The sequence below is a fragment of the Pan paniscus genome, chromosome 7 (assembly GCF_029289425.2).
Source record: "Pan paniscus chromosome 7, NHGRI_mPanPan1-v2.0_pri, whole genome shotgun sequence".
Lineage (NCBI taxonomy): Eukaryota > Metazoa > Chordata > Mammalia > Primates > Hominidae > Pan > Pan paniscus.
Genome location: NC_073256.2, coordinates 59,325,413 through 59,346,708, shown reverse-complemented (window position 1 = coordinate 59,346,708; position 21,296 = coordinate 59,325,413). Strand labels below are relative to the sequence as shown.

General features: G+C 48.1%; 1 protein-coding gene across 3 annotated transcripts in view; it reads left to right on the top strand.

Annotated features, from left to right (window-relative positions):
• The first annotated feature begins 1,047 nt into the window (after positions 1 to 1,047).
• ZMAT4 (zinc finger matrin-type 4) overlaps positions 1,048 to 21,296 on the top strand; it is a 381,480-nt gene continuing 361,231 nt past the window's right edge. The window contains exon 1 of one of the 3 annotated variants that reach the window (XM_055116502.2): positions 1,048 to 1,367. The gene's annotated coding sequence lies outside the window, so the exon portion shown is untranslated. The remainder of the gene's footprint in view (positions 1,368 to 21,296) is intronic. The other 2 variants (XM_008976943.4, XM_055116501.2) reach the window with 2 other exon arrangements.

Genomic DNA, 21,296 nt, shown 5'->3' with positions numbered 1-21,296 from the left:
CAATAAACATGGCAGTGCAGGTATCTCTTCAAGATACTGATTTCTTTTTTGGGGGTATATACCTAGCAGTGGGATTGCTGGATCAGATGGTAGCGCTATATTTAGTTTTTTGAGAAACCCCGATACTGTTCTCCATAGTGGCTGCATTAATTCACATTCTCACCAGCAATGTAGGAGGGTTCATTCTCTTTTCTTCACATCCTTGCCAGCATTTGTTATTGCCTGTCTTTTGGATAAAAGCCATTTTAACTAGGGTGAGACTTTATGATTTCTTGGTGAACAAGGAAAGGTGTTTAAGCTGTTCCCACCCTTTGATGGGTATGTTCTCTCTTCACGTGCGTAGGTTGTTGATGAAAGTCTAAGCGATTAATTTAAGCCATGTCAGAATAAACCAAAGTGAGGGTCCCAGCAGAATCATTCGCTCTAGAATGCTTGGCTTTCTGGACCTCCCAGTGAGAACAGTGAGAAAGTCCAGAGTTTTATGGATTTTAAGAATAGCTCTTCTGAGACTCTTTGGACAGGGTGCAAAGGAAAATTGTCTCCTCAGGTTGGGGGATGAGGGGGACTGTGAGATAAAGTACTGATAGATAAACTCCAGGTATGCACCTACCATGCTCCCCAAGCAATCTGCCATGTCCTTCACATGTCCTCCAGGGTGGCCCTGTGAAAAGCATTACTCCATTCCTTCAGCCTTCAACCTTGCTCGGCTTTCTAGAGTGTGTCTCATGCCGGCAGACACCCTATAGTTATTATTCTCTCTGCCCTCAGCAACATTTACCAGTTAGGGGGAAAATAAAGCCAGAAAATTGTTGCTATGGGCTCTGTTTTGTGGAAGTTAAAATGCTAGAGCAAGAATCTGATTGCTTGATAGCTCCATCTCTCTCTCTCTCTCCCTCCTACCCTCCTACCCCCCACACCTTCTCCTTCTTTTCCTCTCCCCTCCACCTCCTTCCCCTACCCCGCTCCCCCACATTTTCCTACTCATCTCCCCTCTCTCCACTGGCCTCCCGGTCCTGCCCCCACATTGGGCTGGAGGAGAGCCTTACAGGTTGTCAATGAAACATGGAATTATTTCCTTTGATGGCTTAGATAATAGTAGGAGCCAAAGCAATGAGTGAGGTCGGCTGAAACCAATGCAGTCCTGCCCGGGACTGGAGAGCCAATCGCAAGAGCAGAGGGCGGGGCGTCGGCGCCAGCAGATAATTGCTAAGTGCATCGCTAGCACAGTTGGTCCGAGCTGCCGAAAGGTCTGGTCGCAGAGACAGGAACGCGTAATCCTCAGCGTGCTCCAGCCCACAGCTTCGCTCTACTGCTCGGCAGGGCAGCTGGCCTCTGGGCACCGGCGGCCCCTCTGCTTCGCGGAAAAGGTACCTCTGCCTGCGTCCCGGGGGTGCAGCGCCTGCGTCTCCATTGCCAGTGGCTTTGCAGTTTAGCCTAGGTGGAGGGATTGCAGAAAGAAAAGTTTCTGGGAGGAAATGTGATAAAGGTGGGAAATCACTGTCTTTTGTTGGGAGGAAAACAAGCGGACAATTTGGGAAACTTCTGCGCTGGCAAGAAATGGGCTTGTTTACTACTCCTAATTAGCTGCGCTCAGGTCTGTCTAAATAGGTCTGGTCTCGGGCTAGGGTGTCTGCAGGGCTGGGGTGGAGATTCGGGTGTGCTGGGTGAAAGAAGTTGGATCCCAGGGTGTGCTGTTTCCTGGTGCACCCATCATGGATAGGCTGGTTCCGAGAAACGTGATTGGTTGTTTGTGTTTTCCGCTATAGGGTCTGTCCCCTTCGTATTACCTTGATCTGCCTTCCCCAAACTATTGTGACCTTCAACTGGAGTCCTTCCTCAAACTTCTGCCTCCTTCCTGCCTGTCTCAGTTCATTTTATTTGGTGGAAGGAGACATTCCCTGGGGTGGGTGGGTGAGGATGGGCTATTCTGTGTGACCTGGTGGGCACCTACGTGACAACTTGGTGACACGCCAGCAAAACAGTTCTCAGAGGAGAGGAAATCACATAATTAATTAGCTCCCGAAAACTCTGGAAGACTTTCCAGGCTTGGGGTGTCCTTAAAAAAAAAAAAAAGAAAAAGCCAAAAAACGGGATAGAGAGTTCGGTTTGGTACCGTGTGAAGCTTACACCCTTGTCCCCAGAAGGGGTGCCTGGCCCGGAGCATCCCCGCAGCTCTGGGAGGTGGAGGCTGGTGGAGGGGGTGGCTCCGTGTAGGTGCGCAGGTTGTTTTGGTGCACAGGTGCATTTGTGGCAGAGGTGGTGCTGAAGTCACCATCCACACTGCTTCTGCTAACTGCTCTTGAAGTAAAACAGCTCACCCCGGCAGGCAGCTGGTTCAGCCCAGAAGCACCCTTGAGCATTCTAAATCGCGAGACCTCAGGGGCCTCTCTTGCTCTGAGACCCTTGGGAAACTCCTTTCTCCCCCTGCCTCCTCCGCCTTTGGCTTCTGCTAAAGGGAGATATTAGGTAGGTGAGTCACTAGGAAGCAGGGACCCATGGGGAAGCAGGCGATGTGCTTGGTCTCGAACTTTCTTCCTCTTCTGCGAAGGCAGCTTCTGCTTGTGTGCCCACCGCACTTCACCAGGTGCGCTGCCTACCTGCGGGATACTCTGAAGCTGATAGTCTGGGGGTGATCTTCCAAGTCCTAGGGGCATTGAAGAGTTTAGATGATTTTCATCCCTCTGATTTCCGTTAAACCCGCAGCTGGGGAGTTCGATTCCCAGTCCTGACAAGACTGCATGTTCTGGGAGGGATTCTCCAGTGACACCTCTTCCTCAGGGCACCCTTCCACAGAGATGCAGATGACAGTCTTGATTCTCCAGCTCCACAAATCCCTTCCACTTTTTAATTCTTATTTTCTTTAACCACCACAACAGATTCTCCTCCACCTCCTGTAGGCAGCTATTTTGGGTGGGAACTGTGATTATTGAAACTCTATTCACAATGGTTAAAGAAAATGCCTGCCCACTTTTTTTTTGGGGGGGGGTGTCAAAATACCATCAGCGTTCTCTTCTGTACATCCTATCCGACAGTAAACAAAACAATTTTGCAGCCCTGCCAATTATAATCCTTTTGTGTTTGGGGGGCCTGGAGCGGAAGCTGAACTTTTCCCAGCCGGTGGGCATGGTTAGTCATGGACGTCGTCCTCTGTGGCCTCTCCAGGGCACGTGACCCCCAGGGAGCCCAGGAGGGGCAGCCCCCAGCACGTGGGGGATCTTGCATGAGAGCACCTTGGTTTTCATGAAGGCAGTAAGGAAACCAGAAAATGCTTTTGAGTTTGAGGATTGCAAAACTGGGGGTTCCCTTTAATTGATGCCAATCTGTTGGATTTCTATCGTGATAGGAAACATTAAAAGTAAGGCATTTGAAACAGCTCCTGAAGGGTGACTCATGCACAGAGGGAAGAGGCAGTGTGGGGGGAGGGGGCGGAGGGGGCCTTGGAAAGTACAAGTGGGACACGCTGGAGCGCTCGCTTTCCTTCCCTCTGCCTCCTCCTCAATCCTCTTTCTTGTATTTCCCCATTCGGAACAGAGATCATTAAAATAACAACTTTAGACCAAAAAAAGGATCCTAGGAGCTGAAAAATAATTGACAAAGTGCAAAACACCCTCATCACAGCTTCACCTTGGATGGGGTGAGGTGTGAAACCCAGGACCCAGCGCCTCTGCTGCGATCCAGTTTGGAGAATTTAATTGCTGGTGTTAGGCTAATTAACTCCTTGTGAAGCTGCGTGCCTGTTTGTGTATGCAAGGACCGATGGATGCCTAGGAAATTAAATGTGTTACTTGTCATTTCATCAAACATGATGGCTTTGGCCAGGACCCTGGATAAGCACTATCCACAGACCCAGCGTTTTCTCCTCTTCCCAACTGGCCAAACTGGATCTCTCTCTCTTTTAACCACTGTGGTGGGAAGGGGTTGTGTCTTTCTCCTTTTCCAAGCCCTGCGTGAGTTACCTGGCAAATAAAAGTCCTCTCCTTACCCCTCTGTCCCTCCATCCCTGTCATCCTTCTGTTATCCCTTTTCATCATAAACATATCAGTAAGTAATCTTTTTGCCAACCTACTTTGATCTTGTCATTTTGTGCTGATTTTTCTGTTAAAGAAAATTGTCCCCTGAAATAAGACTGAAAACATATTAAAATTTTTATCAGAGAAGAGCCTTTTTGCCTTCTGCTTTAAAATTTAATTTTGTGGTTTTGGGGAACTCTAATAAGCACGCCTATTGTGTTCGCTGTTTTGGTAAACGCTTTTACAATGTCTTGTTTTTTTTTTTTTTCTGTGGATGTGTGAATTCCCTTCCTGTCCTAGGGGAAGGTGTGTCTGGAGATTTGAAACACTCTGGAACACCTCAGAAAGTTGAAGAGGTTGGAGCACGCTATTTCCATGTATTCAAGGTGGGGTGAAGGCTGTTTTGAAACCTAGACCCTGAAATGTATTCACCACACTCTGCTATTTTCCCTCTTCATCTTTCATTTAGGAAAATTTCATAGCCCAAATTATGAGTAAATCGTTCATCCGACTCACTCTCCTTCCCATGCTCGTGCCCCTTCCTCCCTTCCTCCATTCCCCCTTGGGAGCTATTTCACACTGAAGCGGGTACCTGGGTAATCTTAATCTGACATGTAGGGTTACCTCTCTTTCCTGGTTACTTTTTGTTTCTTCCTTCCTGTCATTTCAGGGGGCCCCAGGGTGGAGATCTAATTGTAGATGTTTTGTGCACCTCACTCCTGAAACAGTTAACCAGGGGACATCAGGAATTGTGGAATGTGATAGGAGCCTACCCTAGGGGAGCAATGAGGTAATCCTGTCCCCAAGTTCAGTTCTATGCAGACCTCACCAGAGCACCTGGAGTGGTGCAGCTGACCTGCATGAGGCAGACAGGGCAGATGCTTCGAAGCACAGTCCTGTCTGACACCTGGAGAGTCCCACCAGCCGCAAGCCCTCACTGTGCCACTGTCCTGAGGCCTGCGCCTGCTGCAGCCCCATGCACAGAGCTGACCTTGGAAACATTAGCATGCAGGGAAATTTGCCTGCTGTGCTCTCAGTTTCTTTGCTCTTTGTTCTCACCCCTAAATCTGTTAATAGTTGGAAAGGATCAAATCTACTCATTCATACTAAGGTGTGAACAGTTAATAGTGTTGCTACTTACAGAGGTATTTACATTCTTAAAGGAAATCAAAGATGTGTGTATGTTCTCACTTATAAGTGGGAGCTAAGCATTGAGTACACGTGGACACGAAGAGGGGAACAATAGGGGCCTACCTGAGGGTGGAGGGTGGGACGAGGGTAAGAATCAAAAACCTGCCTATCAGGTACTATGCTTACTACCTGGGTGATGAAATAATCTATCTGTACACCAAACCCCTGCCACGTGCAATTTATCCATTATAACAAACCTGCACATGTACCCCCGGACCTAAAATTAAAAAGTTGGAAAGAAAACAAAAGATGTGCACAGTTAAATTCCAGGCAGCTGCTAGTGGGATTGGGCAGAGGCAGACTGAGTTTGGATGGGGAGCAGAGTGGGGAACGGCGGCCTTCGCTTTTTAGCTCTGGCTGGTCCTGCTCTGACCCATGCTGAAAACATGCTGCAGTGTCCCAGGGCTTTGTGATCTTACTATCTGGGCTCTGGCACTTGAGCTAGATCCCTCAGATTTGAACTTGGGCATGTGCTTATGTGCCTTTTCTGACTTTTAGTCCCCTTAGATATAGAGCCAGGGGTCAGGACTACGTTCTCACAGGCTCCTTTCCGCTCCAACCTTCTCTCTTGATTTTGCCACAGAGCCCTACATCCCACTGCAGATGCTACAGCTCTGGAAGCTCTCGGAGCCTGCAGAGCATCCTCTCGTGCGGGCCATGGTGATCAGCGATGCTTTCAGAGCTGGAATCCATGAGGGCAGCTCGGAAGATGTTGTAACAGAAGAAGCACAGGATGAGGGCTGATGTAACAACTGATTTTGGTTTAGGAGGGGATGTTATATGGAGGATGGCGACCAGCTGTTCTCCATCTCCAGCAAGGATTGAACTAGAGAAAATAGACAGAAATTGCAGCAGATGGACTTAGATTAGGTATGAGGAAGAATTTTCCATCAGCAAGAGATGTTAAAAAGGGAAGGTTGTTGAGCCTCTGTGATGATCTTTAGGAAACGGATAAGCAGGGGCTTTTAGCTGAGGGAGGAGCCACAGATCTGTGAGGAGGGGAAGGCAAGGGCCATGGAGTGCAGGCATCTGTGCCCTCTGCTGATGAGAGCCCCTACCTATTTCCCTGAGCCTGGAGACCCTTCCCCTGCCCTGCACCAGCTGCCACCTGGACTGGCAGATTCTGTCTATTGCATGGGAATCATTCATTAAGTCTAATCTTTCACTTCCAGATGTGGCAGATGATGCCCAGAGAGGTAACAGGCCTTGGCGTTGTCACACAGCGAGCTGATAGCAGAGGGAGGACCAGAATCCAGGTCCTCCATCTCCCAAGTCAGTGTTATTTGCTTTGTAGTTCATTTTCTTCTTGTTTCCAAATTGAATAGACCATTTGTTTTCTCTAGGCTCCTAATTTCTCTGTAACCAAATGGCAAAGACAGGAACACCTGTGGTTAAGCAATATTTATTGAGTGCCTGTTACTAACACCATGCACTCCACTCCAGCTTCCCTGTTTATGCCGATGACTCTTTAGTTCTGGTTGAGTGGCTGGGAGGGGCTGCAGACCCATCCCTGGGGGGGCTCCTGAGTGTGGCTGTGAGGCCAGGGTGGCGGGAATGTGTTCTAGAAACCAGAGCTGAGAGGAGGGGATGGGTAGACCAGAAGAGGATGAGAAGAGAGACATTGGGGCAATGAGATACTTAATCTGAATCTTATGAAGGGAAGAAAGACTTTAGATATCTCTGCAAACTTCTCATTGGATAAATGAAATAAGATGGGCCCATAGCATGGGATCACTCTAGGTAAGACAAATCTCCTGTTACCTTATGGAACGGGATGAAACATACCATGTGAGGGCGTTCAGGGAGGGTGGAGTGGTGGCCCAGTGGAGAGTGCGCACCGCCACACACATGGTGGCCTAGCTCCGGACCCAAAGGCAGGCTGTCAGTGAAGTCGGGAAGTCTCAGTTTTGAGAATGAGGCTGTGACCAGCTGTGGAGGGTTTTGCTTTGTGTTGGTTTGAGCCAAGTAGGAAGCAAGATAAATTGGTGAACTGAGCACCACAAAATAAAACCATTCTGTGTGTAGCCCTGAGAAGAAAGAAGAAAGCACCCCAGTTAGTGATGAGCTAGGCATCAAGAGGACAGCGCAGGGTCGGCAGTGAGTGTGGGGAGGCGCAACCCTTCCATGCCCCTGGCTGGCCAGGGTGTCCCTGTGCTAACAAAGGCATCCTGGGCCTTTGTGCCCAGCACGGAGGTAGGCACTAGGGGATCTACCAGAAGGAAGAGGGGTTTTTTCTCCTGCAGCAACTGGCCCAGCGAGACCATCAGCCCCTCAGGCAGCAGGGCAGGGTGCCCTTCCAGGGATTGGCTGAGACAAGGCGTGGAGAAGCCTCAGGGGCAGAGGGCCCAGGGAACGCCAGGGGCTGGTGGGCCAGGCAGGGAGCCCAAGGTGTGAGACAGGCTCAAACTTGGGAAGGTGCAGATGCGGGAAGAGCGGTGGGTCAGCCCAGAAAGGGAGGAAACCCAGGGACCACAGTGCCCATCTGCAGAGGGCAGAGCAGCCCACATGGCCCATGGAGAGAACCCAAGGGATACACCAGGCAGGGTGGCCAACCCGGTGACCACCATGTGTCCTTACCACTCACAATGATGTTCACTGAGATCACCACACTGTCTTCAATTTCCCCTTCCCCCTCCCCCTCCCCTTCCCCCTCCCCCCTCCCCTTCCCCCTCCCCCTCCCCTTCCCCCTCCCCCCTCCCCCCTCCCCCTTCCCCCTTCCCCCTTCCCCCTTCCCCCTTCCCCCTTGCTCTCCTCTCAAGTCTTCTCCTCTCCTCTCCTCTCCTCTCCCCACTCTGTTGCCCAGGCTGGAGTGCAATGGTGCAATTATGGTTTACTGTAGCCTCGAACTCCTGGCCTCAAGCAATCCTCCCACCTTAGCTCCCAAAGCTCTGGGATTACAAGCACACACTGCCGCATCCAGCCCCTGCCCTGGATTTTGATGCCGCAGACATTACTGGAATATAGTCAGGTGTATTAGGTGGATAGAGTGCATCTGGGTGTAGGGTACACCATGATTCTCCTTATTTGGGGTGGGCAGAGGAGCCTCTGGGAGTGAGGAACACCTGAATGGGACCTGAGGCTTGAATAGGTACCATCAGGTGGATGGGAGGAGGGTAAGAAAGAGGGAGCCATGGTGGCAAAACTCCATCCAGCGCATGATTGGCACAATGTGTCGGTGAGATGTGGATGTTGCTGAATCTGCCCATACAAGGCATGTTTTGGGGGCAAGGGGAGGTAGGGTTGTGGGTGCCCACCAGGTAGGGAGGGAGGGGCCACTGCCAAATGAAGGAGCGAAAACTGTCAGGCAGGAAATGACATGCTCACATTTGCATCTAGGAAAAATGGTCCAGCAGTTGTGAAATGAAGAGTGGAGGTGAGGTTTGAGAGGGGCGCAAAGGAGAGAGGCCAGTTCAGAAGTAATTTGCTGCTGTCCAGGTGAGAAATGGCGAGGGCCCGCAGGAAGACAGTGGCAATGGGGAGGGGGAGGAGGGCAGCATCAGAAGCCGATACTTTGACTTCATAAGTTACACTAGATCAGGGAAAAATGAAAAGGAATTATTCATCCCCGGGAGGAGAAGCTGACAGGTGACAAAGAAAGGTCATAGTGTTAGGTGAAAGAGAGAGCAGTGTTCCCTCTGAAGATGGGATGGGAGGAAATGGGTTTAAACTATAGGAGAAGGATCCACACTGGACATTTAAATTAATGCTTCAGTGGAGGTGTTCGTGAGACGTGGGGAATGGGATCTTTCAAGGGGTTTGTGGATTCATTCTCTTTTTCAAAAAGTGTTTTTAAAAATCAGCCTTTCCCTGATAGAGAAGTGAGCAAAGAATGGGAATAGACAGTTCACGTAACAAAAGAAGTAAGAAAAATATGTAAAAGAAAAGTGTCTCTCCTCACTAATAACAAAAATGTGAAATTAAAACAAGTTATCGTTATCCATTTAACAGATTAGCAGAAATTAAAAATGATCATGTAATATCCAGTGTTGCTGGGAAATGGACATTTTTAGACTTAGCTGGTGGATATGTGAAATGAGATAATTTGGAAACATAGGAGATGTGTCTCAAAAAAATATACCCTTTGAACCAGTCAGCAATTCCTCTTCTAGGAGTTTATCCTAAGGAAATAGAGATGTGCAAAATAGTTCTAATTAAGAATATTCCTTTCAGCATTATTCATTACAGCAAACATTGCATGGAGGCATTAATTAAATATATTATGGTTCCTCCATAAAATGGAAATCAAGAAAACTATTAAAATTACATTGAATAATACATAAGAATATGGGAAAATGCTAATAATATATATTAAGTAAGTAAAGACTTAAAAGTAAATAGAGTATAATTGCAATTAAAACAAAAGGTGTATGTAGTCCTGAGAACTAGAGCAGAATATTATATTATCAAAATTTTCATGGTGGTTATCACTGCATTTTGGGAAACATATGACTTTTGATTTCTTTAAACTTTTTTGTGCTATCCAAATTTCCTCCAGTAAACATGTTATTTTACAAATTAGACAACATGCTTTCTAAATCAGTCATTCCAACCACAAATGTTCAAGTAGTGACTATCCATGTAGCAAAGCTGGGTGCGATGCTGTTCACTAAGATGTGAAATGCCTGTATCCTGAGTCCATTTGGTGGGAGAAGATAAACGCTCACGTGAAATGCGGCAAGTGCCGCCTGCTTCGTCAGTAAGGGCTGGACCTCTGCTGCAGCCAGATGTGAAGTGTGCAAGATCCCTGTGCAGGGAATATCCTTGTTCATTCCTCTTCGCTGCATTCCCACCTCCGGGCCCTGTCACCTGCAGTGGTCAGGCCTGTCTTAGCATTTCAAGGGGTGCATCACATATATCTGCTCATTTCACAAGCAGAGAAGTTGAGGCTCCGAGCAAAAGGCTGTCTTGGTCAGGGTCACAAAGTCAGTGAGTGGTTTTGTTAGGTATGAAAACAAGAAACTTTACTGCCCCACACCATGCTCTTTTCAGAATGGGCTACTCTGGGGGTTCCGTGTGCTCTAGAAGGGGGTGGTAGATTTCTGCAAGAAGGTGTGAAGCCACCCTTTCTTCCTGTCATCCTTCCTTCCCAGAAGCCATGCCTTTGGCTTAATCCACTTATTAATTAAGACCAAATGCATGTGTGGCAGCTATTCCATTTACAGCAGGGACTTTGGGTGCTGCGGGTCCCCCCGAGGTGGCCCTCTGGGTCTCCTCCTGATGGAGTGTCGCATTTGTTAATGCTTTTCCAGAATGTGTTTGCTCCCTGCTGTGGTTTCCTTTGTTGCAGAAACTCTGGGCAGCCTGAGACAGTCTCCACAGGGTGAAAGTCACAGCTGGCTGGCTCTGTGATGGGTGCCAGGGCCACCTGGGGGCTCTGGGGCACCTTCTCTAAGCAGGTGACAGCTCTGATGGGCATGCCTTTGGACCGTTCACAGGCTAATTGGGAAAAGTGGACAGGCCTGCCTGAAGGTAGGGCATGACAAAGAGGAGTGGTGGAGGCTGCATGGCTGTTTGCTGCTCTGTTTATTTTAATAATAACTCATTGTGTGGTGTTTTGTATTTACAAGCCTCAGAGGTGGGTGGGGAAGGTGCTGGCATCCCCATTTTGCAGAGGGGGAAATCGATACTTGGAAAGGCAAAGCCACTCTCCTTAGTTTGTAAGGGCAGCAGGCATAATAGCCAGGCATGGAATGAGCTAGATTTTCTGTCTGCAAATACAGCCCTACCTGTCATGGAGAAGGGCTTCCTGCTGGCCTACCTGATGTTTCTGGAAAAGGAGGGGTGTGGAGTAGCACTCTGTTCGGCCCTGGCCGATGCTGAAGGAGTTAAGAGTAAGAGATGACTTTGGGTCCAAGGGTGTATTCAGCTGAGGTAGAGTGTAGGTGCTGAGAAAAGTGGATAGTGCTGAGGGTGAACACGGACTCACAGGATTCATGGAGGCAGAGGGTCCCAAGCCCTGAGCATTGAAGGATGAGGGCCTCATGGGAGGCAGGAGGGTTGTGCTGGGGACAAGCGGAGATCTGGAGCTGAGACCTGGCGTGAACTTTGTGTGGCTCCTCAGGGGCAGATTGGCTCCACGAGGGGATGGGAGGGGACAATGGCAAGAGGTGCCCCAGCATTCCAGGATCTGTCTCAGAAGTCTCTCCTGTTTATTACACCTGCGATAACATGGCTGTGAGAGGACCGAAGGGAGGGGGGGCCGAGAGGCAGGGGAAGTGGGTTGAGGGGTCTCATACCTGTTCTTTCCCCTCTGCCCTGTCTCTGGGTTTTGTTCCTGTTGAGAATGCAATTGCTCTGCGGGGTTGCAGGAAGAGAGAAAGGAAGACTGGGAGGGTTGCTCGCCTGCCAGTTCTTACCATGCTTTGGGAAACACATGACTTCTGATTTCTTTAAACTTTTTTTTTGTATTTTCCAAATTTCCTATACCAAACCACTATTTTACAAATCAGAAAACATACTTTTTTTTTTTTTTTTCTGAGATGAAGTCTCGCTATGTCGCTCAGGCTGGAGTGCAGTGGTACAATCTCAGCTCACTGCAACCTCTGCCTCCTGGGTTCAAGCAATTCTCTTGTCTCAGCCTCCCGAGTAGCTGGGATTACAGGTGCCCACCATGATGCCTGGCTAATTTTTGTATTTTTAGTAGGGATGGGGTTTCACCATGTTGGCCAGGCTGGTCTTGAACTCCCAACCTCAGGTGATCCACCCTCCTCAGGCTCCCAAAGTGTTGGGATTACAGGATTATAGGCGTGAGCCACCGTGCCTGGCCAAAACCGGCTTTTTTTTTTTTTTTTTTTTTGAGACGGAGTCTTGCTCTGTCACCCAGGCTGGAGTGCAGTGGCATGATCTCCACTCACTGCAAGCTCCGCCTCCTGGGTTCACGCCATTCTCCCACCTCAGCCTCCCAAGTAGCTGGGACTACAGGCGCCCGCCACCACGCCAGGTTAATTTTTTGTATTTTTAGTAGAGACGGGGTTTCACCATGTTAGCCAGGTTGGTCTCGATCTCCTGACCTCTTGATCTGCCCGCCTTGGCCTCCCAAAGTGCTGGGATTATAGGCGTGAGCCACTGCGCCCTACCTCAAAACTGGCTTTTTAAATCAGTCATTCCAATCACAAGTGTTCAAGCAGTTACCATTCATGTAGCAAGGTTAGGATAGGAGGATTTTCGGAATGTGGGAAGAGAAAGGAGAAGTTATGAGACACCAAGAAAAATAAAAAGGAAAAAAAAGGGAGCAGAGTGGGGAGTTGTTGGAGAACCCAGGAGGGATGTTCAGAAATTCGGGAGCAGCTCACGGCACAGCAACAAGCCTGTGCGTAATCTCTTTTAAAGTTAGAGGTAGACTTTTGGTGTGATAAGACACAAACCAGAAAGAAAGAAAAAGAACCTAAGGCTGCCTGCCCACTGTTTTCAGATGTTTAAGCATTTGGTCATCACCCTGGTTTTACAGATGAGAAAACCAAGACTCACCAAGGTGACACTTGTCCTGAGTGGGCGACTCCAAGCCTGTGCGCCGTCTGCTGTGCTGCACTGTCCACTCACCCTTCCTGGGCTGCAGCCAGGACTCCAAGCTGCATGACTCTGGAGGCCTGGAGGAGTGAGGGAAGGAAGCATTTGGGGCATTGCTCTGTCTGCCTCCAGAGAAGCTGCTTCTGCATTTGCCCCTTCTGATCCCCAGGGGCCTGAAGAAGGATGCCAGCAGGGCATTCCCTGATCTGTCCCCTTTGTCTCTGGGGACTGTTTGGCTTCAGTCTCTTTAGCAAGGGACACCCTGGCTCTGGGGTTGTGTGAGCTCTGAGCCATGGCTCTGTTCTTTGATTTCTCCATGAGGCAAACAATGTGCTTCTCTTTCCCATCCTTCAGTTTCCTTAATAGGAGATATGAGCTTTTGACATGCTATGTGTTCTTTTATTCAGTGCTCAGAATGTTGGGAATTGGTAGGTACACATCTAAACTTAGAGGATTCAGAATGGACAAAACTGACCCAGTTCCCAGCCTCTCAGAGCTTAGATTCAAGTGGGGGAGATGGACGGCAAACACATAAGCAAACCTGTGGAAGGGCCAATGAGTGCAAGGGAGAAACGTGAAGCCCCACAGGGGGAACAGGGAGTGAGAGGGTCTCACTTATACATGCCACTTAGGCAGAGACCTGAAGGCAGCGAGGGATGGTCCCCGTGGGTATCTGGGGGACGGGCAGTCCAGCCCAAGAAGACCCTGAAGCTGGAGACACTTGGGGTGCCAGGAATAGCAGCGAGGACAGGGTGCGCTTCCTTGAACCACTGGGAGTTTTGAGCTGAGGAGTAACACAGTCCATGATTTAAAACGATTGCTCAGGAGGATCACTTGAGGCCAGGAGTTCGAGGCTGCAGTGAGCTATGACTGTGCCACTGCACTCCAGCCTGGGTGACAGAGCAAGACTCATCTTAAAATAAATACATGAATAAATAAAAATGTAAAAAATGAATAAATAGGTTACTCTGGTTGCTATGTTGACAGTACAGTGGAGTGGGGCTGTGTGGAGGCAGAGGCACCCTCGGAGGCACTGGTCCTGGCAAGAAGGGAGATGGCTCGGGTCGGATGGTAACAGCGGGGAGGGAGAGGGAGAGGGCAGATCCTGGATGTATTTTGAAGGGAGAGCTGGCAGGATTTGCTGATGGGTTGAAGGTGGGGTTTGAGAGACCAGAGGGTTCGAGGATGATTCCAAGGCTTTTGGCCTGAGATGGTGGGAAAGACTGTAGAAGGAGCAAATTAGAAATTGTGAGGAGTAGAGAGGGAGGAAACGAGTTTTTTTGGGGGGTTGCTGGAGCTCTAGTGAAATGCCCACTAGATAGTTGTGTTTTGGTCTGGAGTTCAGAGATGAGCTCTAAGCTAGACAACCCTGGGAGTGATCAGAGTTTCATGGTGTCTGTGAGATCACCTAGGGAGTGAGTGTAGACAGACAGGACGTAGAAAGGCGGATCCTGAGAATGGCAGTATTTATAGATCTAGGATGGGGTTTGCAAACTCTTTATTAAAGAGCCAGATAGTAGATATTTTAGGCTTTGCAGGCTGCACAGTGTTTACTGCAGCTACTCAGCATTGCTGCTGCAGCACAGAAGCAGCTATAGAGGACATATAAATGAAGGAGCATGGCTGTATTCCAATAAAACTTTATTTACAAAGCCGGAAACCCACCCATAGGCCATAGGTTTGCTGACCTTGGATCCAGGACACTGGAGAGGAACCAGCAATGGGGACTGAAGCAGGAGCAGCCTGGAGATTGGGGTGGACCAGGAGAGGAGGTTGCTTCAGAAACTAAGCAAAGCATTTTTGCAGAAGAAAGTAGTGATCTGCTGGGTCAAATCCTGCTGGCATAAGAAGTAAGATGAGGACTGAAAATTGCACGTGAGCAGTGTAGAGGCCATGGATGAGCTGATGAAAGCACTTTGGTGGAGGATGAGGTGAGAGGCTCTTTGGAGTGAGTTCAAGGAGAGGCATTGGAGATAGTGCATGCAAACAGCTTCATGGAGGAGTGGAGCTGTAAAGCTGTGCAAAAAAAAAAAAATGAAATGTCAACTCTAGGGATACATGGGGTCAAAGCTAGTGTTGGTTATTTAAAAATGGGAAAAGTAGCGGGATGTTTGTATTGGATGGAAATGGGCCAGTGGGCAGGGCACAAAGATGATGGGTGGGGGCGGAGGTGAGAATGGCCTTGAGTGGGTGAGGGAGTGAGGCCTGGCCTCTTTGACAGCTCTCAGGGGAAGAGGAGTCCGTAGCCAGAGGCCATGTGATGGGGTGGGTGAGGCGGGGTGGGGGACCCTCTTGGATGCCTTCATTTTTCTCAGAGAGTAGCATGGTGGATCACAAGCTTCGAGACAGGACAGCGAGGACCTCAGTCCAGCGGGTCGTGGAGACAAATGCTCCCTGCACACGGAGCGAGAGGGATGCCAGACAATGACAGAGAGTTGTGCTGCGTCTCTAAATCAAAATTAAAAGGTTTCTGCCGATGCTATCACTTGAGCTTTTCACTGCGAAAGGGGCTCTGTGAGCTCTGGAGAGTTATGACTGAATTAATAAGGCCAGGATGAGGGCATGGATCGAGATCCTCAAAAACAGTCTCATAGATTCCTACAGGCCTGGAGCTGCTGCGGAGGTAGCTCTCATAGGATTGAATTGAAAAGAAACAAGAGTTGTTGCCCAGAGTGAGTAATAACCCTCCTCAGAAGTCAGACAGGTGGCAATAAAGAGTCCATTGGCCTGGGCTCAGGGGGAGTTAGGGGAGATCAGGGCACTTTTTTCTGTCCTCCTAAAGCTTTTTGCTTTCGAGATCTCTTGCTTTGTTTTTAAAAGTATCTTCCTATGAGGGAGGAGGCAGTGAGAGGAAGGCCACCTTCTCTAACTTTTACCTTAAGAAACTGTCTTGGAGAGAGAAGGGACTTACCTACGGTTGTGTGATTTGAATGGGAGGGTGGATCTCAGAAGGTGGGAGCTGAATCCTTTGCTGTCTTCCTCTCAGACATCCAGGAGGGAGAAAGGGAGGCAAGGAGAGGAAGAGACTTCCTGGAGAGGGGTTCCACATTCCAGGTAGTCTGGGAAGAGGGAAATGCTGGTGTGAACCATGAGGAAATGGAACACCTAATGGTTCTATTTCCATGTCTACAGGAAAAGAAATAGGAAAACAGACTAGGGAACATGTGGCTTGTCAGGAAGGAAACTGCCTTGGGGTTTTGGAAAAGAGAACCGTCCAAGGTCACATACCTGGAGAATGACTTTTTGTGGAGACTGCTCTGCCCTGGACTGAGGGTGGGAACTGAGGCTGAAGGGACACACAGCATTTGCTCAGGGAGCCTCAGCAAGGGTGCCAAGGGACCTGTTTATGTCAGTGCACCATCAGCACAGCCCGGAATGGCTTTGGCCTCATGATGTGCAATTGGCCCTGGGTCTGTCAATTTCTCTGAGAGGGAACTCTTCCTGTTGCAAAGGGTCCAGCACACTGGGTTCACTTAGACGGCAAGGTTGAGTGCCAGAGTGATAACGGCAATAAGGAGTTTGTGGCTCAGGATTAAGCAGGGAAGAGAACTCACCCATCTTTTCTTCACATCTGACTCCCGGTGGTCTTTTTGGGATGAAATAGAGAACGTGGGAGCACAGAGCTATAGCGAACCGAAGTTGATCTAATCCAAGGTAACTCCACAGATTTCTCTCAAATAGTCCAGGAGGCTGCTCAAAGTCCCAGTGTCCCCAGCTCTGAAACACCTGGTACCTGTCTCATGGGGGGGGGATTAGATGGAGTGCAGGTGCCAAGCGTCTAGCGTATTGCCTGTAACATACAAAGTGTTCCAGGATTTATGGCAAGTGATAAAAGCCGCTGCTGGTGGTGGTGGTGGCAGCAGGCATGTAGGGGTTCTCTCTCCGGGTGTGCCAGGCCAGGGGTCTGGGGTGGCCAGGTCATGGGTAACCTGTGCTGCTGCTTGCTGCAGAGCTTCTGGGTTGGTAAGTAAGAAAGCTACAATACCTGTGTCCGACTTTCACAGCTCCAGCACTTCCTTCCAAATATTGCTGGCCAGGGTTTTTGCGTTCTTTGGAAGAAAGACACCGGACAAGAACGTTCTTTGGAAGAAAGACACCGGACAGGACAAGGTAGCATTGCCAGGGTAGCACCTTCAGAAAAATAAATCCTGGAAAGGAAACTCTGAAAGCTTCTAGAACCATAATATTGAGACAGATTTAAAGGGAACCCAAAATTCCTGCAACGCTTGGAACAGCAGAAACATAGATTTCTCATGCTAATCAAGTGATTTGTGGGAAAACCCTATCCATCTCTCTAACCTGAGCTGAATCAAGTGAATGATCAGCTGTGAGTTGCAGAATGAGCTCCGAGGCAGCCACAAGGCTGGTTTATGATTCTGCAGAACTTTTCTGCGGCATGAACTCCTGGACAAGCAGGTGATTTCAAAGGAAAGAAATGCCCTCCCTCCTCACCTTTCCTTCAGCTGTTGGTGCAGGGATTGATGTTGGGTGAAAGGGTGTCCTTTAATTAGGCCCTGTGCAGGCTTTCTGGGGCTCTCATCCTTCCAGGTGATTCTGCGCGCTACAGGGGAGGGTGGTGGCATGTGTCCTCAGGCTTCTGAGGAGTGGCGGTGATGGAGAGTGGCTGGCCTGACTGTGCACTTAAACACTACATTGTCTTGGGAGCTGTTGGGCCGAGCTATTCCCATCTCTGTATGGAAAAAATACAATCAACTTCGCGCTGCACCTCCTACAAGGAAAAGAATGGGTGTTCTGATAGCATGGGCTTTCGGGAGAGCTGTTTTTTCAAGCTGATCCATGTTATCAGTCCCCATACAGTTGCTCCTAAGTATTGCTGCTTTGACAAGGAACTGATATTATTCTTTCTTTCTCTCTCTCTTTTCTTTCTTTCTTTCTTTTTCTTTCTTTCTTTCTTTCTTTCTTTCTTTCTTTCTTTCTTTCTTTCTTTCTCGTTTCTTTCTGTCTGTCTCTCTCTCTCTCTTCCCTTTCTTTCTTTCTTTCTTTCTTTCTTTCTTTCTTTCTTTCTTTCTTTCTTTCTTTCTCTCTTTCTTTCTCTCTTTCTTCTTTTCTTCCTTTCTCTCTCTCTCTCTCTTTCTTTCTTTTGACAGAGTCTTGCTCTGTTGCCCAGGCTGGAGTGCAGTGGTGTCTCACAGCTCACTGCAACCTCGACCTCCTGGGCTCAGGTGATTCTCCTGCCTCAGCCTCCCCAGTAGCTGGGACCACAGGTGTGCACCACCATGCGTGGCTAATATTTTTTTGTTTCTACAAATTTTTGTAGAGATGGGGACTCACTATGTTACTCAGGCTGATCTTGAACTCCTGGCCTCAAACGATCCTCCCAGTTCGGCCTCTCAAAGCACTGAGATTACAGTGCATCAGCAACCATGCCCAGCCAGTGAACTGGTATTTTTCAATCAAGGCTTACATAAATTCCAGAACATTCTAAGTAGTCTCAAGAGAGGTTAGACGAAACCAGTTTAAATGTTTCTTAACCTACAGGGAAGATGCTGTGTCATACTTAATGGTGTGGGGAGTTGGGCGGTTGTTTGGGTTGGGCTGAGCTGAGGAGGAGTTAGGGGGTGATGTGTGAATCTCGGCACAAGCGTAGAGTGTCAAAACATTCAACATTCTGGGGGGTGTTTTCCACACAGAAAATAAATTTACTATAGTTCAGAGAAAGAGAAATATAACAGCTAAAAATACATGGAAGGATGTTTAACTCCCTGAGTAATTAGCATAGTATCATAGTCAGGTGGGTAGCTTTGGAGCCAAGCGTGGAGTCCCGGCTCTGAAGTTAGAGGTTTGGCTTTCTGCAAGTTACTTGGTTGTACCTCGTTTCTTCCTCTCAGAATGAGGACAACATGGCCTACCTCATAGGCATTTTGTGGTGAAGGGAGATGATTCAAGCCAAACACTTATCACCAATAAGAATTCCAACAATAACAATAATAAAAATGTTAATTAGAATGGAAATGAGTTGCCATTTTCCAGCTATAAAATTATTGAAGGTTAAAGATGACATTGCTCAGTGTCACAGAGATACAGTAAGGAACTGTAATTGGTGCCCTCTTTCTGGAAAGTGTGATTTTTTAGGATTTCTGTACTTTTTTTTTTTTTTGAGATGGAGTTTTGCTCTTGTTGCCCAAGCTGGAGTGCAATGTCATGATCTCAGTTCACTGCAACCTCTGCCTCCCAGGTTCGAGTGATTCTCCTGCCTCAGCCTCCCGAGTAGCTGGGATTACAGGCATGTGCCATGACGCTCGGCTAATTTTTTGTATTTTTAGTAGAAATGGGGTTTCACCATGTGGGCCAGGCTTGTCTTGAACTCCTGACCTCAGGTAATCCACCCGTCTTGGCCTTCCAAAGTGCTGGGATTATAGGTGTGGGCCACCACGCCTGGCCGGATTTCTGCACCTTTTGATTTAGTTCTAGGTTCCTATCCTAGGGAAATAATCAGAAATGTGGGGAAATATGCGTGCACAAAATCGTTCACTGCAGTACTATCTATCTTCCTCAAAAACTGGAATCAACCTCCCCAGCAGTGGAGAACTAGTTAAGTAAACTAGTTCGGTACATCCATACAATGGAGTATTAGGCTACCATATAAAATTATTTGAAGCAGGTTAATGATGCGAGACAATGCTCATAAAGCTGAAAGTGAAATATCTTCAAACTGGCTAATGGAATATGTCTATGTGCATAAATGTAAATAAAATACGCCAAAATGCTAATAGAGATTCTCTCTGGATGGTAAGATGATGGATGATTTTTGTTTTCTTCTTTATATATTTTTTTGCGGTTTTCAAATATTTTACAGTGAGTCTTTATTCATTTTTATAACACAAATAATAAAAATTACAGAAAGAAAATGAGACCCAGTTGCCTCTGAGTCGTTCCCCTTTTTAGGAAGTGAGTGTTTTACTATGGATCCGTCCTGGCATGGATTTCCTAGAAGCCCATCAGAAGGCTTTGTGTGGAACCGTTGTTTACTCCTCCCTGATTCACATGGAAATAACAAATGTTTTGGGGATGGAAACAAACGTTTATTTCATTTTTATTTTTTAAGAGACAGGGTCTCTCACTTTGTTGCCCAGGCTGGAGTGCAGTGGTGTGATCACAGCTCACTGCAGACTGGAACTCCTGGGTTCAAGGGCTCCCTCTGCCTCAGCCTCCTGAGTAGCTGGGACTACAGGTGAGAGCCACCATGCCTGGCTAATTTTTTAAATTTTTTGTAGAGCTCGGGTCTGGCCACATTGCCCAGGATGGTCTTGAACTCCTAGGGTCAGGTGATCCTCCCGTCTTGGCCTCCCAAAGTGTTGGGATTGTAGGTATGCACCACCATACTCGGCTGAAACAAATATTTTGGAACAAAGAGGTAGACATGGGTGTGCTGTGGAGACAGCATCAGGCACACTGCATTGCCTGTCCTCGTTTGCATGCTGCCCTGAACTTCATTAGCTTCCAGGAAGCCACAGACAGGGTAGACTCCCCAAGTGCTAGTCAGCAGCAAAGCCACAGCCAGAATGGAAATCAGCTGCCCTCTCTTCTTTAGGATTGTCATTGGAAAGCCAGGAAGCAGTTTCTTAAAACAAAAAAGCAGCCCTGCCCACTCAATGCTAATAGAACATGGGGCTGGAGATGCCTGGGATGCTGGAAAAACACTCAGCAGAGGCGATGGGCCCAGAGGAGGGGGCATCTCCCAGGAAACAGTCCTCCGAGGCCAGAGCTGCATCTCTGGTTTCTCTCACCTGCCGCACCTTGCGTGGCGAGAACGGTGCCATGGGAAGGAAATGTTTGTAAATTCTGTGGTACTTTGAGTGCACCAGGGGAACGGGCTACTTAACAGAGATAATTTTCTTATACAACAAATATCTTTTGAGGATATGTAGCATGTCAGGTCTTGGGCTATGTGCTAGACATTCCCTGCTGAGTATAAAATAGAGGCCTTGGCCTGTGTGGAGTGAACTCATTTTTCTAAGTTGGACAACTTACTTCTGATATATCTGGTTTCAAATCAGAATTTTTAAATGTATTGGTTTTACTGAAAGTAGGACACACTTGCTTTAGATCTGTGAAATATTGTAGAAATAGTGTTTTTTTTCTTTTAGTGCAGATGTCCCAAGTGTTCTATAAGTTTAAATATTTTTGTTTAATTCATTCTTAACACCATCATCTGTGAGATGGGGCAAGGAGGGGGAGCCACCTGACTTCAAGTGAGGACCGGGGGGACAGGTTTTGGCCCTAACTTTGCCCCTTCTGAAATGTTTCAGGCCACCCCTCGACTTCCGTTCAATGATACTGGCTTTCATGATTGATGGTTGACCACTGGCCACTTGGAGGCCCTTTGCTGAGGAGCCGCTATATGTTTTCTGCCATTGGAAGCCATTCATTCATTCATTGTAGAGCTTTTTTAAGGCTTGAAAATTCAGTGGCTATTGTGTTATTCTTTCATTACACTGGGTGCCAGAATGAGCTCCCTAAAATCCTCGGAGGCTCCAGGTTCGGTTTAGCAAATGTAAATTATGACTTCTGTATGGATGCAGCTTTCCACTGTTCAGTGCGTCGGGACTTGGGTTCCCTCTCCCTGCT